This window comes from Pteropus vampyrus, unplaced genomic scaffold (genome assembly GCF_000151845.1).
Source record: "Pteropus vampyrus isolate Shadow unplaced genomic scaffold, Pvam_2.0 Scaffold408, whole genome shotgun sequence".
In the NCBI taxonomy this organism is placed as follows: Eukaryota; Metazoa; Chordata; class Mammalia; order Chiroptera; family Pteropodidae; genus Pteropus; species Pteropus vampyrus.
This window is the reverse complement of record NW_011889189.1, coordinates 1,107,665-1,122,837: the sequence shown is the minus strand read 5'-3', so window position 1 is coordinate 1,122,837 and position 15,173 is coordinate 1,107,665. Positions and strand designations below refer to the sequence as shown.

The window sequence follows — 15,173 nt, the reverse complement described above, 5'->3', positions numbered from 1 at the left end:
ATCTTTAAAATGTCCTAAAATCCTAGCATATACTAAAGAGAAACAAAGGTATACCTAGTTTTTATAATTTCAGTGTCTGCTTCTGTCAATTGTACTCAGGTTCCGTTTTTCTTTTTAAATTATTTTTCAAAGGGAAGTGTAAGAGAGATTTAAATTTTAAATTTAATAACCTGTTATAATCATTCAAACTTTTTACAAACTTCTGATAGGCCAACACAAAGAAATAGAATCAAAATAGCTGCGGTCTCAAGGCTATTGTTTATCAGATTAGTATTTAATAGTGATCTCAACATATAAATTAATGTACTATGTTATTTTTGATAATGAAAACCACTCATACCTCGTAAAGGGGTTACATACACATATGTAACACCTAATGCCACACGACTACTCAGTGGGTTTGAGTTCTACCGTAAACGTTAATGGTTTTGCCTATTTTCATTCTTTTACTTCATTTTTTTAAAAAGGAGAAAAATAAAAAGATTTTTTTCTCTAAGATAAATTATCTGACCTTTTCTATTGGGTCTCAGATTTGCCTGAGACCATGATCTGTTGAGAAAAGACCTCAGCTCACTTTTAGCACCACTTTTGTATGATGGATTTATTCTCACTCAAGGGAAATTTCAGAGAGATTCCGTGATCCTGTTTCTCTCAGTCTAAAGCTCCGTTTCAAATCTTAATCTGTTTTAAGATTTGTCTCCTGAGAACCTCTGTTCCAGAGAATCAAAAACAGCAAGAATGGGAGAAATTTCTTAGCTCTGTTAAAAAGAACTTTCCTCTCCTTTGTTTTTCCTCACTAACTCCTAGATTAAAAGACACTCCTTTGTTCCTGAAGGGACTATAATCCACCACTTCCCCCGATGTACAGTGGAAGCCTCTCACTCACTCCTTCTGTAGCAGTGGCTCCAATAAGTCTTCTGGACTTTGTGGTTTTGATGGAGACAATGAGAGTCTATCCAGGGAAAAGGAAGTTTCCTTTGTAAAATCATCAGCATAGAGTTTGGTGTAAGGAATCTGCCTAAGAATGTTCTGTTTTACTTGCAGTTAACTCAGTCTAGCAATCTGGAGATAGAGAAAGGATCTATGGTAGTGGTTTAGGAAGAACACACAACACTGCAGAATTCAGTTTCTCTAAATAATTTTGCAATCGTTGTATTCAAATCTGTCATGGTAGTTTGTAACTCTTCTGAAGTTTTTTTTTTTTTTTCTTTACAAAAGGAAGATTACCATTCTATAATTCAACTATTATAATATGAACATATTACTAAATCCAAAGTATAAAAACAATCCCTTCTTAAGAAATTTATGTCCTTAGAAAATCCTATTGCCTTGTAGAATATAATTTTTTGGAATTAAAAAGTGATCTTGGGAAATTGATTCAATATCTCTGTGTTTCATATACTCTACATATTCTAAACTAGTCGTTGGTAAATTTTTTTTCCATAAAGACATACATAGCAAATATTTTAGATTTTGCAAGCCATACCATCTCTGTTGCATCTACTCAATTCTGCCCTTACAACGTAAATGCAGCCTTAGACAGTCTGTAAATGAATGGGCGTGGTGGTGTTCCAGTGACACTTTCTTTACAGAAACAGGTGGTGGGCTGCATTGGGCCCAGAGGTCCATGGTTTGCCCACCTCTAAACTTGGTATTAGGCAAAGATCGTTGTTGCTGGAAGCCAAATGTTTTTATAATCAAAATGAACTACTAATCTGTCATTAGATGTAGCCATAACTCTTGACCTTAATCTATAGTAAAATGCCCCTCAAATAGTGACTATATATTAACAGATATAACTATAATTCTATATTTTATGAAATGTTCAGATTGCTGTGTTTACACAAATAATGTAAAATGTGTCTTTAGCAGTTAAGGGATTAGCAGGTTTTTTATTGGACTTCTCATTTTTTTCTCATTGATTTACAATTGCGGATTATGTATTATGGATATGTTATATAATATGTCAGATTATTATCCTGTGTTAATCACATGCCTTACAAGTAACTTTATCAATTTGTTATTAGTCTTTGATTTGTTTATGCTTTCTTTTTCATTAAAAATTTTTAAATATTCCTATTTTGAATGTATTGATCTTTTCCTTGATGGGTTTGCTTTGTGGATTTCATGCCACAAATAGAAAGAGATTTCACATTCCAAGGTATTTTATACAACTAGTGTTTTCTTCTAGCATTTTCAAGGTTTCATTTTTTATGGTTACATTTTGGCTTGCTTTTCAACTGAAAGGACAGTATCGGTAAAGATGGAGAGACTGAAATCCGAGCAAAAGGATGCCTACTGAAGAGAAGTTTGTGAGGAGAGTAAGAACAGTAGGAGGAGTCCGAGAAATCTGGTGGGAAGGCTGAGGAAGCATCCTTCCTTTCGAGCAGGGAAGAAGAGGCAAGAGACCTGAAAACTGGAGCTGAGAAGGTGGAAAGTCGAGAGAGTTTAAGCTGCAAATAAGCTCTCTCTGTAAATAAAAATGGCAAGGCGCCTGCTCAAAGAAGGCAGGCCAGGTGTGGGTTTGAGAATCAGAGTAGAAATGAAATAATTTCTAACAGTGACTGTGCAGCACACAGCATGGAGTTACTTAGCTGCTAAATTTGGGTTACATGAATTTGCGAAGATGCCAATTCAGCCTTTTTCTTTTTTATGAGGAAGGATATTGCTAATTCCTCTTAAGTCTCTCGGATGAGTTCTGTTAAAAGTTCTGAAGGTTTTTTTCTCAACATACAAATAAATAATTATAAAAATAACCTGCATCTTCCATAGCCCATACTCTTAGTGAAAATATACACAAACCTGTGATTTATGTGATTAAAAATTCCATTACTAATGGAAAATTAAATGGCTCTGTAAAAGCGTTTTGCTTGTATAGTTTCTTGAATTTCTCTTTTTACTACATGCTATATTACAATAAAACCTTGGCTACCTGAACTCAGAGATTGAGTCATTTTGAGTAGTTCAATGTTTGTCTAGAAAATGTTGCTGTCATATAGATGTCACAATAAGAAAAATATGTATGTACTTTTCATTAGATAAGTAGTATATGTTTACAGTAATAAATTTGGAATGTATAAAAAAACAAAGACTAAAATAAAAATAACGAATAACAAATTGTTCCCCCAAAAAACTTAACATTTTGGTTAATAGTCTTCTTTTTATCATAGAATTATTTAGAATATAGAAAACCAGTTCTAGTTTCTTTTGACTATTTTAACTTATAACTCAATGTAGGCATGAGGTATTTTTATAGCCTATTGGTCAGGAAATAAAAAATCGAATAAGACTGATATCTTAAGTACTTACTGAAGAATTTTCCTCTTTTATTTAATGGTTTTGATGGAAATATGTGTATCTCATATACTAAAGTTGTTGCCCAGGAAGTTGCTTTCGTGATCAAGTCCCTGATGGCAGCCTGTTTGGGGTCATTTGCCTGTTTGTCTTTAAGGTAAGATGAAGCATTTTCAGGTTCATGACCTCTGGGACAGCAGAATATAGCTACCCATCCGCATAATTAACTAGTGAATCAAAGGCTTCAGTCGCATTCTCCCAAATGGTTTTGTCCCTCTCCAGAAAGGATTCTCTTTGTGGCAAACAGTGCCCTTTGATGTGTCAGCACCATTCAAAGCCATGGCAGTGACTTCTGCATCATTGACACATTCGTGCTTTCTTTGTCACTTTGCACCCAGGCTTCCATCTCTCTTGCCTAAGTTTTTCCTAAGGCTTAAAAAGAAATCTGCCCCTCACTCTTTCCAAAGTGTGTCCTAGAGTGTTTGGGAAATGACTTATTCTCAAGGCTGCAAATTCTTTATCAGAAAAAGAAAAAAAGATACTTTTGCTGACATGGTTTCAGGCTGAAATTTTCTTTAAAGTGTTCTCGGTGTTTGAATAGAATTCCAAGCATAAGCAACATTTAGAATTGTATATTCATTGTATGGATTGAAATTCCTGATTACCACATGCCTGATAAGTATACTTACTCATTAAATTTTGTATGTAGTAAAATTTCCTGTCTTGAATAATACATTTTCTATAGGCTGACCCAGAGAGTTAATATTCGGTGGCTGCGGGATACAAATAACATTCACAGACACCACTGTATTTTCTCTGGGTTAGCTAAATAATTGTGTAAGAACAGAATAGTTTTGTTATTTTGAGGTAAGCCTGTGGTTCTGAAAAGATCCTTATCAAATATAAGTAAAAATAGTGGGAGAGGTTGAGTGTGACAACAGAGACTTATTTGTACAATGTAATATTTGTACAATGTAAGCAACAGGTAACACTCTGGCATGCTATTGGACTGTGCCATGTAATTTCCCAAATATTAATCTGTCAGCCTATTTTTATTCTTCTTAATTCAGATAAACTTTTATTAGTGTGTAAAGCTACAAGTTAAATTAGGCCAACTTTATTTGACTTTTATGTATCAAGAATTACAACTTGAGCCTAAGGTTGTTTCATTCTAAGATGCAGGAAAGCCAAGAAATGATGGTCTAGGACCAGTTAATCAGGCCAGTAAACACACTATTCTATAAAGGACAAGAGACCATTTGAGAGGTAAAAGAGGAGACAGTTGAGGCCCATAAACATGATCCAAGGACAGCAGAAATCATCAAAGAGTAAGAGCGGTGGCTGTCTAATGTAGCATCTACCTCTTAGGTTATTCTTGAGACTGGCCCAATTCATTCCCCCCAACTCCCTAGGAGAAAGAGGCAGCAATAGGGCAGCAAAGTCTCTGAGCCACTGAGATGGCAAGGTGCCATCTGGGCCCATAACTTCTGCAACATTTCATGCTGGGGCCTGCAATTTTGGTGACTGCAGCAGCCACAGAGGGTCCTAGGGTAGACCTCCAAAGCAGATGTGTCATCTTCAGTGGATACTAGCAGAATAACCGTCACTTTGGACATTAGCAGCTGCCACTAGACTTCAATATGATGAGCTGACATAGGAGCAAAGGGAATAGTCCAACCCAAAGAGCAGTCACAGAGGCTGGTCAAGGAAAGGACAGGGGAGATAGCCTTAAGTGGTTCAACCACTATTTTCAAGGAATTAAAGAGGTCTGAACTTCCTGCACTATTGTTAGAGATTAAGACAAAATAATAATAATGATAATAATAAGATATATCATGGTTGTGATTATCTTACCCCTCAGCTGGTAGGAATTTAGGTTACATGGGAAATTGTTTAGAAATAAATTTTCTTAACTAAGCCACTTTTCTAACACCACCCTCTTTCATCAGGATTTGCTGGCTTAATTTTTCATGTCTTTTCAAACTATCTCACACTGAGAAAATTAGGAATACTTACAACTGAACTTAACAGGAATCCCGACTAAGAGTGGGGCTAAACAAATAAAGGTTTACTTCTTGCCTAACAAGAAGTGGAATTAGAGTTCTTCTGGCCTTGGTTTAATAGTTCAGCAAAGAGAAGAGCAGTCCCAGGACTCTTTTTCTGCTTTTGTGGCAGGAAGCTGGGGCTGGGAGGGTGAGGCTGAGGATGTACAGGGAAGACCTATTATATCACGAAATGAAAGCACCAGGAGACTTCCAGTTAAATTTCCTTGGCTGGTACTGTATTGAATGGTCTAGTTGCCAAGGAGGCTGGGAAAATTTGTATTTAACTTTTCGACCTTTTTTAGTGGAGGGAGACGAGGGAGAAATAGAGAATGGTATTAGGTAAGCCGGTCTATTGCGTCTACTCCAAACACCAAACCACTTTTCAGAAACTCAAGATTTTTCTGGCAACTAAATTTGCACATAATTTTTTCATGCTTGTTCAATAAATATGGGATGAAAGATAAATGCGATCTTTCACCTTTTCATTGAAAATCACACTTAAAAAGCCTTATTCGTTTTCAAATTTGGTTACTTAATGATATAAAGTTTTGGTTAAACCAACTTTGGTTTGCACAAAAATCTATAAAAAATAACTTTTTAAATATATATTACTTCCGATGTCCAAAAATTCATATGAAGCAGAAAGAGCACTGGATTTTTAGTCTGACAGACTTACTTTCAATGTTTGACTCAGTCACTTCCTAGCTGTAAAACTGGACAATGTATTTAATTTCTGAGATAGCCAGTCTCCAAGATGGCTCTGAGTGTTCCCGCCTCCTGGCATTCATATCCTTTGAAGCGTCTCCTCTCACAGCATATCTGAGTTGCTCTGTATGACCAAAGGACCGTGACAGAAGTGATGGAATCTTAATTCCAAGATTAAGTTATGAAAAACTGCAGCTTCCGTCTTGGGCTCTATCTCTTTTGAATTTCTCACTCCAGCAGAAGCCAGTTACCATAGCTTCACGACATCCAGGCAACACTGTGGAGACGGCGATATTACTGGGATCTGAGACCCTTCTTCCAACTGCTGGGAGTAGCTGAGGCCTGCCAATAACCAAGAAGGTGAACTTGGAAATTAATCCTCCGATGTTCAGAGGACTGCTACCCCAGCCGGACTGCAACTGCCATGAGAGACCCTGAGCCAGAACCACCCAGCTAAGTTGCTGTCAATGTCCTGACTCTTAAAAATTGTGAGATGATAATACAGTTCTCATTTTAAGCTGCTAAATTTTTGAGGAATTGGTTGTACAGCAAAAGATATACAGCTTCTTTAAACTTCAATGTCATCTATAAACGAAATATAGATGGTTGTTGGGAGGACAGTAAGATAATGTATGTGGAACTGCCCAAGGCAATTCCTGCAACATAATAAGAGCACAGAACAAGTCAGTTTAACAAATATTACTTCTTCGTGATCATTTTCGCATGTTTACCCTTCTCAGAAATTCTTTTTATAGATTAGCACGACTTTTAAAAATGTCCTGTCTACAGCCATGTCACCCTGAACACACCCGATCCCATCTGATCTCGGAAGCTAAGCAGGGTCAGGCCTGGTTAGTACTTGGATGGAAGATCGCCTAGGAAGACCGGGTACTGTAGGTATAAAAAAAAATAAAAATAGAATAAAATAAAATAAAATGTCCTTGCCCTTTGCTTCATGAGGACAAATGTGGAATACACATTGTCAAACACAGCTGGCTCTGTCACATTGCCTTAGCTCTCTACTGCACTGGAGATGGTTTTGTTAGCTAAGGTCACTTGTGTTTAATAATGAATGTCTTTCCCAGAATGCTGAACTATAGTATTTGGTGTGTCTTTAGTGGGCTACCAACTAAATAAAATATTGCCTTATTGCTGTAAATAGCTCCCGTCTTCCCTCTAGAAGGCTTCTGATGATTTTACTATGCCCCATTTAGGGAATGTGCCCCCATTACTGAATCACTGATACAAGGAGTACATGGTGAGGAGGACTGAATGCCTGCCACACACTCTGCAGAGTTGTCCAGTCTTATTTAGATTGTTTCTAATCTTTTACCAGTTTCTACTGCCCCATCCACTTCTAATCACAGATGCCATGATCACAGCACAGCTGCTGCCAACTTTGCTACACAGCCTCAGATTATCTCTACTATTTTTTTCTTTTACTTTTTAAAAATGACTTTCTTATTTCTGGTCTCATGGTACTTCTATACCTTAATTCATGTGTGCCAAAAAAGCATGTGTGTGTAAATGCATGTGTGCATGTGTGTATGTATTCTATACAATTAGAACACTGTTTTTTTTCTTGGCCAATATACCATGCTAGGAATAATTTTTGGTTCATTGAACTGTCTTCACTATCATTTGCTGCTGGATACTTAGGGCCTGCTTCCTCGCCCCAAAGTAGGATTTTGTCGTTGTTGCTGTTGTTTTGGATTTTTAAGTTTGCTCTGCATCTGCAATAGTTCCAAAAGCCAAAGAGTTCTGAAATGCTGGTTTCTAGACAGCAAAGATTTTTCCTATAGTATGATTTATGGGTCCCAGTCTCTCACATTGTAATTTTCAAAAAGCTCAGCCTCTTAACCGGTCTTTTTGCTTCCATTCTTGTTCTCCCCTACATAACAATCAATCCTCTGTAATCTAGCAGATAAAGCTCATTAAAAATATAACATTCATAAAATGAATGAATCACAACACAACGACTCTCAAAGACATAATGTCGAGTGAAAAAAGCCAGACACAACAGAATACATACTATGTGATTCTATTGATATCATGTTCATAAAAGACATAATTAAACTATTTTGTTCAGGCAGCTATAATTATGAAATGAACTATAAAGAAAATAAAAGATTATGGTTAGCACTGGGGGCAGGGACAGAACTGCACATTTGAATGTGTTGCAGAATGAGAGTTGAGGTACGAATGCATGGTCCCTTGTTCGAAATTTATTAAGAATTTCAAGATACAACAGCAGAGCATTAAGGCAAGACGGGGACCCTGCGCAGCACCAGGCCCTGTGCCACTCCTCAGGCTGCACTCCCATGACGCCTTGGCCCTGAGTTGAAAACGTTAGGAGTTCTGCTAATCCTTTATTTTTTTATTTTTTACTTATTAGAAAGAGAGTTATATAGGTATTTGTTTCAGAAAATGCCAAAAGTTGAACATTTAGGGTGTATGTATTTTTCTGTAAGTGTATGCTATTTCACTACCTTTAAAAAATGGGAAAAACAAAAACAAATCAGAACTGATCAGAGGACTTCTTGATTAACACCCATAAGATGGTTTCCCATGGATGAGAATGTCTGTAGCCGGATCCCTTGTATCTTCACTTATTGCAGGCCCAGGTAAATGCCAGCTCCTCTGTGAAACCTCCTCGATTTCTTCCATCAAAATTAGCTATTTCCTTACCTTTTCTCCCTCACACTTTCCCCCTCTATTATAGCTTAACTTCTTTCCCTCAAATCAATTCTTCGAGATTTTTTTTTTTTCTTTCTGATGAATATGAAATTTGGGGCAAATATTTTGGTCTTATTTATCTTCCTATTTAGGACCCTATAGGGTGTTAGGCAAGTGATTGTTGAACTTAATTAAAGTTCTATCCAAAAAAAGTTATAACCCACTATAAAACCTAAAACACTCAAAATTCCTAAACACTGCAAGTTCTTAAACTATGCAGTGATTCAGGGTAACAAAGGTAAATGTTCTGCAAACTAAGATATGTTTATTTACCTGCTGAAAATTTGAAATAGGTATCAAGTGTTTTATGATATCATTTAACTTTTTTTTTTTTTCTGTTTCCCATCTGAGATGAATCTCATAGCCATGTTTCTGAAGACTGTTTTAACATTGTAAATTTAGTATGCCATGAGGTTCTTTTTATATAACGGCCACCCGGGATACCATTTTTACCAGAAACACAACACATTTTAAAACACTCTTGCTTACTATTTCCTTTGATTTTTTTTATTTTTATTTTTTAGTTGTTGTTGTCCTTGACATATTTTAGCTCTCACTAACACTTTGCGTTCTTTTGATAAACATGTGACTTGGACATTTTCTTACAACAGACAGATGGGTGTGTTCTCTTGGTATTATTTCTAAAATGAAGAAAATGTTCTCCTTTACCAGCATCTGGGTAAGATTTGGAGTTCTGTCACAGATTTAAAATATAGACAGAAGTAAGCATCTCTCTCCCACATAAGGTGTCTCTGCAAATAATTTTTTATATTTTTTTAAATTTTCTATGCCAAGCTTTGAAATCACAAATGAAATATAGATTCAGAAGAAAGCCACTATATAAAACAGTATTTGGACATTTCTTTTCATCATTCATTTTTATGGATGTTCTCCAATCACACTAGCCAGATGGCCAGGTTACAAGACTGTAGTAACATAAAAGCCTTTTATACATAAGTAAAGCATTGATGAATAGACTTCTAATGTATATATGAATAAGTATATTTTATTCATCTTTACACATGATTTCACTGCACAAAGCCTATCCACGAGAACTATAACATTGATCTGGCAAACATATGGTTACATACTCAATGATATAGACTAGAGTAAAAACATTCAGTGAAAAATGTCTACCATTTTACAGGACAATTCATTTTCAACAGATTTAAAGTGATTCTTTCCTTATTCTGCCAAGTAATCATACACAGGAAGAAAAAATCAACCTATCATTCTTTGCCAGAGACATTGACAGTAAGAGAATGTGAAATTTCATTAAAGGATTATTTATGCCATGTTTATACCATCTCTTTTACAACATTAATCACTTAATAAGCAGAGATCAATGACCGCAAAAGCAATAAGACATGTATTTTTAGTCTTTTTTTTTTTTCTTAAATACTTTATTCCTTAGTAAACCTGCTTTAGGGTTTTTCGTGTGTTCTTTCCTCTGCCTGGAGTATTCTCCTTACATCTCTTCCCACAGTCGATTTCCTCTCATCCACTAAGATGTCATGTCTTCAGAGAAGCTATACCAAGCTCTATGTTAACTGTACTCCCTTCTTCCTGAATTATGTAGCCAGGAGTTAATGCAAAAGGCCTTAGTCTGCTCGGGCTGCTATAACAAAATACCGAAAGACTGGGTAGCTTATTAACAACAAAACTTAATTTCTCATATTTCCAGAGGCTAAAAAGTCCAAGATCTAGATGTCAGAATGGTTAGGTTCTGGAGAGGAATTTCTTCCAGGTTGCAGACTGCTGACTCTTTGCTGTGTCCTCGCATGGTGGAGCTGAGCAGGAAGCTTAGTGGGCTCTCTTTTATAAGGCACTTTTCCCATCATTCATGAGGACTCTGACCTCATGGCCGAAGCACCTCCAAAATATCCCACTTCCTAATTGGGCATTAGGATTTCAACATATGAATTTTGCTGACACAAACATTCAGACCATAGCAGGCCATGTCTTTAGGCCAAATCAGACCTTCCACTTGTTTTTGTACAGCCCGTGAGCTGAGAATAGTTTTAACTTTTTTTAATGGTTAAAATACATACATACATACATACAATTTCATGACATGAAAATTATAAGAAATTCGAATTTTAGTGTCTGTAAATAAAGCTTTTTAGAAAATAGCTAAGCATGTATATAGGCCATCTGGCTGAATTCAAACTGCAAGGATAGAGTAGAATAGTTGTCACTGAGACCATATAGCCTATGTACAGTCTATGTGACTCTTTACCCTGATGTAAGCTATTTCAGCATCCAACTGGTTTCACTGCACTTATCAAATTTATAATTATGTTTTTTTTAATTTATTAATTTATCTGTTTACTTATAAGCATAGTGAGGAAGGAGACATTGTCTGTCTCCCCTATGCCCAGATCAGTAAGTATGTGGATATACTAAGAGAAGCTTAATAAATATTTGTTGACTGACTATAAAATAAATAAATGCTACTGCAACACTGATAATGAAACCCCTTATCTTATTTCCATATCCTTCTATATAGCTGAGGCAGAACATGAGAAAGCCATTTTTTATTAAAATTGAGAGTAGTTATTGACAAGACTTTAAACCATGCGTAGAAAGGCATGTTTAAAGCAAGATCTGCACAGATAGTGACATCCATTTTTACCTTGAGCTCTCAAATTTCTAGATGACTTTATCTAGCTTCCAGCATATGATAGCTGCTAGGCCCATGGAGAAGCTGGGTGGTTTCACTGTGATTTTACTTCTGGATCAGCTGTAAGCTCCCAGGGAACAGTAAAAATCTCAGGTTCCATGCCCAGAGAAATTATTTTTCCTCTAGAAATGTCTTCATTGATTATACGCTTTTGTTCCCTGGCTCCCACGCTTTATTTCTTATTGAGAGCTAATCTGTTTCCTAACAATGTCAGAGGTCTTGCGTTCTTACCCATCCATTCACGATTTAACCTTAGAAATTAGCTATTGTCATTACATATGTGTCTTTACCAGGTTTAAGGTTCAAGAGATTTCCTGCATAGATCCGAGTCCCCAGAGCCCCTTTTCTTCCAGTTTTAAATGGGAGATGAGCTATCACATGTGCTAATGAGAGTGTGCTCAGGTGCCCTTCAATCCCCACTCTCACACGCCTGTCCCTCATTAAGCTATAGAGTCCAGAGAGAAGAGTGGCCTTTATGCCAAGGAAATTCACTGCGTGGGAATCACAGAACAGTGTCTCATTATCACAGGTGGGAGTCACTATTATGTGAGGTAATTCCATGAAGAGAAAAATTCGACTCTCACCTAAATCATGAGCTGAATATGGAGTTGACTTTTCTGGTGAAATCTGGTTAATGGGTTATACTCTTTGGTCTGGAACTATGTTGGAGAGCGTGTCATGCTAAAGGAAGGCTAACGCCTAATAAATCTAAGTGATTTATTTAACATTCACTCAAACGTAATGAAATATTAGCTGGTCTACCTGGTTCTCTTAGGTGACTACTGACCATAGTCTAATAAATGTATCTCCCAGGTTTATTGAGTTTCACTACATGTTCATAAAACCATGGTTGTTTTCTCTGTGCATAGTAGTTCTCAATGCAAAGAGCATGTCTACCTTCAATGTTCAATAGGAAAGGAGTCTCAGGAGGTTCACCAATGGCCTCTCCAAGGAGACTGGCTATAAATTTGAATAATTCTTAGGACTCCTAAAATGAATTTCATGTATGCATATAATAGAAACCAGACCGTCTCAAGTATATTCTCTTCATAAGAGAATTCTGGCCAGTCATTTTTGAATGATGGAGAACTGAGAGAATCTTTGACTTGTTTATATGTATTCTGTGGCCTTAGAATTTTATAACCTAAAACCAATAAAAAAAAACATGTATGTGCACTCAGGGGTAGAGTGACTTTTCTAACCTCACTTCAAATGTTCACACTTCGGCCCACTGTGCCATCTGTGAGACCTAGAGTATTGAGAATTCTGGGCATGGTTTTAGAGAATAAAAGAGATCTGACAACATTGTATATTGTAGAACCTCAACTCTTGAGGAGTTGGTATGGTTTCTCCTTGTAGACGGTGTGAATCCTATTTCTCCTTTTTTTTAGCCTCCAGGAAGTAAATTCAGAACATAACTTTAATTTGAAGTTTTTAAATTGTTTAAAAGTTAAGGAGCTGCCTACTTAGGTTCTAACCTGAGTATCCTGAAGAGTGGGCATGTCATTCTACTTCACTAGGCCTCTGAGTTCTCATTAGTAAAATGAAAGCATTAGGAAACATCAGGGGTTTTCAAATCATTTTGGAGCGATGGTCTCATGGCCTCCTCTGGAGGGAGAAGTTTTGGTATGAAGGTGGACATGAGGCTTTTCCTCCCCCAGGTTCAAAAGCAATGACAATACTACTTTAGCTAGTCTATACCCTAAGAAAAAGACTTCCCTGAAATCCAACATAAGTAAGGTTCAAAAACTCTTGTGCCCTTATAATTTCTGAGGCTTCTTTCAGCTTTAAAGCCTTTTAGATTAAGATTGAGAATCCAAAGACAGGAATTCTAATTTAGGTTTTTCCACTAACTTGCTGTATAATTTAGGCAAATCATTCTTCCTCTCTGGGCTTCCAAGTTTCATCTACAAATTTAAGGAATCAAAACTTTAAAAGTTGCTTCTGCTTTAAAACACTTTATTTTCTTGTATTTGATTTTCCCAAGTATATGCTCCTGTAGAAAGTAGCCTCAGAAGGAAAAAAGGGACGTAAAGAGAAGACAACATTATTTCCTCCTTTGTTTTCTGTTGCTTTATATTATGACTGGATCCATTTCAAAAAGAGTAAATAAAAGAAATGATAAGTAGAGGATTGGATAAGGAAAGACATAACATTTAAACATGGCATCATTGTGAAACTGTTTTATTTGCCCAGCAGAAGATTCATAAGAAATGACCTGTGAGCTTCTGATAAAGGACTGAGTCAGACTAGGATTATCTCATACCATTGCGATTTTACTTGTTTACAGCCACGCTGACTGCTGACCTGACAGAACACATTGGGGGTTTTCCTCCCTGACAGCTTCCGCCTTAGTAATGCTTGGTCATGCTTTCCCTAACCCGCCTCGGTTTCTGTAACAGACTGTGCTTGCTGTATGTCAAAGAGAATGGGCAGGGCAGTTTCACCCAAGCTCTTTGCAAGTTTCCCTTAATGAGCTTCACACACTGTATCCTTGGGGCAACATTCTCATAACGGTATCAGAAGGTTATCCCAAATTGTGTACATACCTTTACTAACTTGCAGCTCTGGTATTCTATTCCCATCATCACAAGAAGGAGGGGAATATTTTGGCCCCAGATGTAATGTAGGGCTTACAAAAGGAAAGCTATCGACTCAAGGGTTCTCGGGAGTGCTAGAGGTTCCCCAAAAGTAAGTACTGGCTCAGGAAAGGGGTCATGTGTAGAAGGGAAGGCCTTTAATCATTGTTTGCACTGGTTATTACCTGGTTCACTCACATTCCACACCCACTGGCATTTGGAGTTAGATTTCAGGACCTCTGAAGTTCTTTCCAAAAGGTGTTTAGTCCCTACTTTCTCCAATCACTTCCTTGTTTACATTAGGATCTGTTCCTACAAGATTTTTCTTTTAAGAATAGTTTCTTAACTTTATCTACATTTCTTCTCCCCTCTTCAACACCTTCTATGCCCTCTTTATTGTGTATGACTTTAACCTTTATTTTCTTGCCACCTATGTCATATCAAATGTCTCTATTCTTCCATAAGCTCTGCGATCATACAAGAGAATCCCTTTACAATATTGGTGAAAGATGGACTATTTAGTTAGACTCATCCCATTCCAAATGGGAAGAGGGTGCTTTTCATAGACATCAAGTATTTGGTGGCAGGGCACGAATTACAGAGGCAACCACTGTAACAGAAGTGGTTCAATGAAGCTTGTAACCATTAATCACCAAGTCAAAGAAATAGAATAAATTCTTCATCTTCTACACATATATGGGCTCTAGATGGTCATATTAAGTCCTTGTGACATTTTCTCCTCCTCAATATTGCTCCTGTAGATGTACATTTAAGTTAGTTGTTCAACCAAGTCCAACTGGTTATTTAACCAAGGTGTTCATTGAACCTAGTTTTTTCTTATTTTTTATAAATTCATTTATTTATTTTAATTAGTTTCAAGTATATAGTATGTTGGTTAGACATTTATATAATTTATAAAACAATCCCCCTAAGTGTTCCTTCTCTCCTCTGGTTTTCCACCTAGCCTATATATTAATGCTAACTGCATTCCCTATGCCATGCTCCCCATCCCCGTGACCATCTATCAACTAATAATTTGTACTTCTTTAACCCTTCATGCCATTCTCCCAGCCTCCCAACACTGCCCTCCGTCCATCATCAAATTGTCCACTATATTTTTAAGTTTGTTTT

At 36.7% G+C, this 15,173-nt stretch overlaps 1 pseudogene; it reads left to right on the top strand.

Moving 5' to 3' along the window:
* The first annotated feature begins 6,825 nt into the window (after nt 1-6,825).
* On the top strand, nt 6,826-6,944 carry LOC111731911 (annotated as a pseudogene).
* Nucleotides 6,945-15,173: the final 8,229 nt, after the last annotated feature.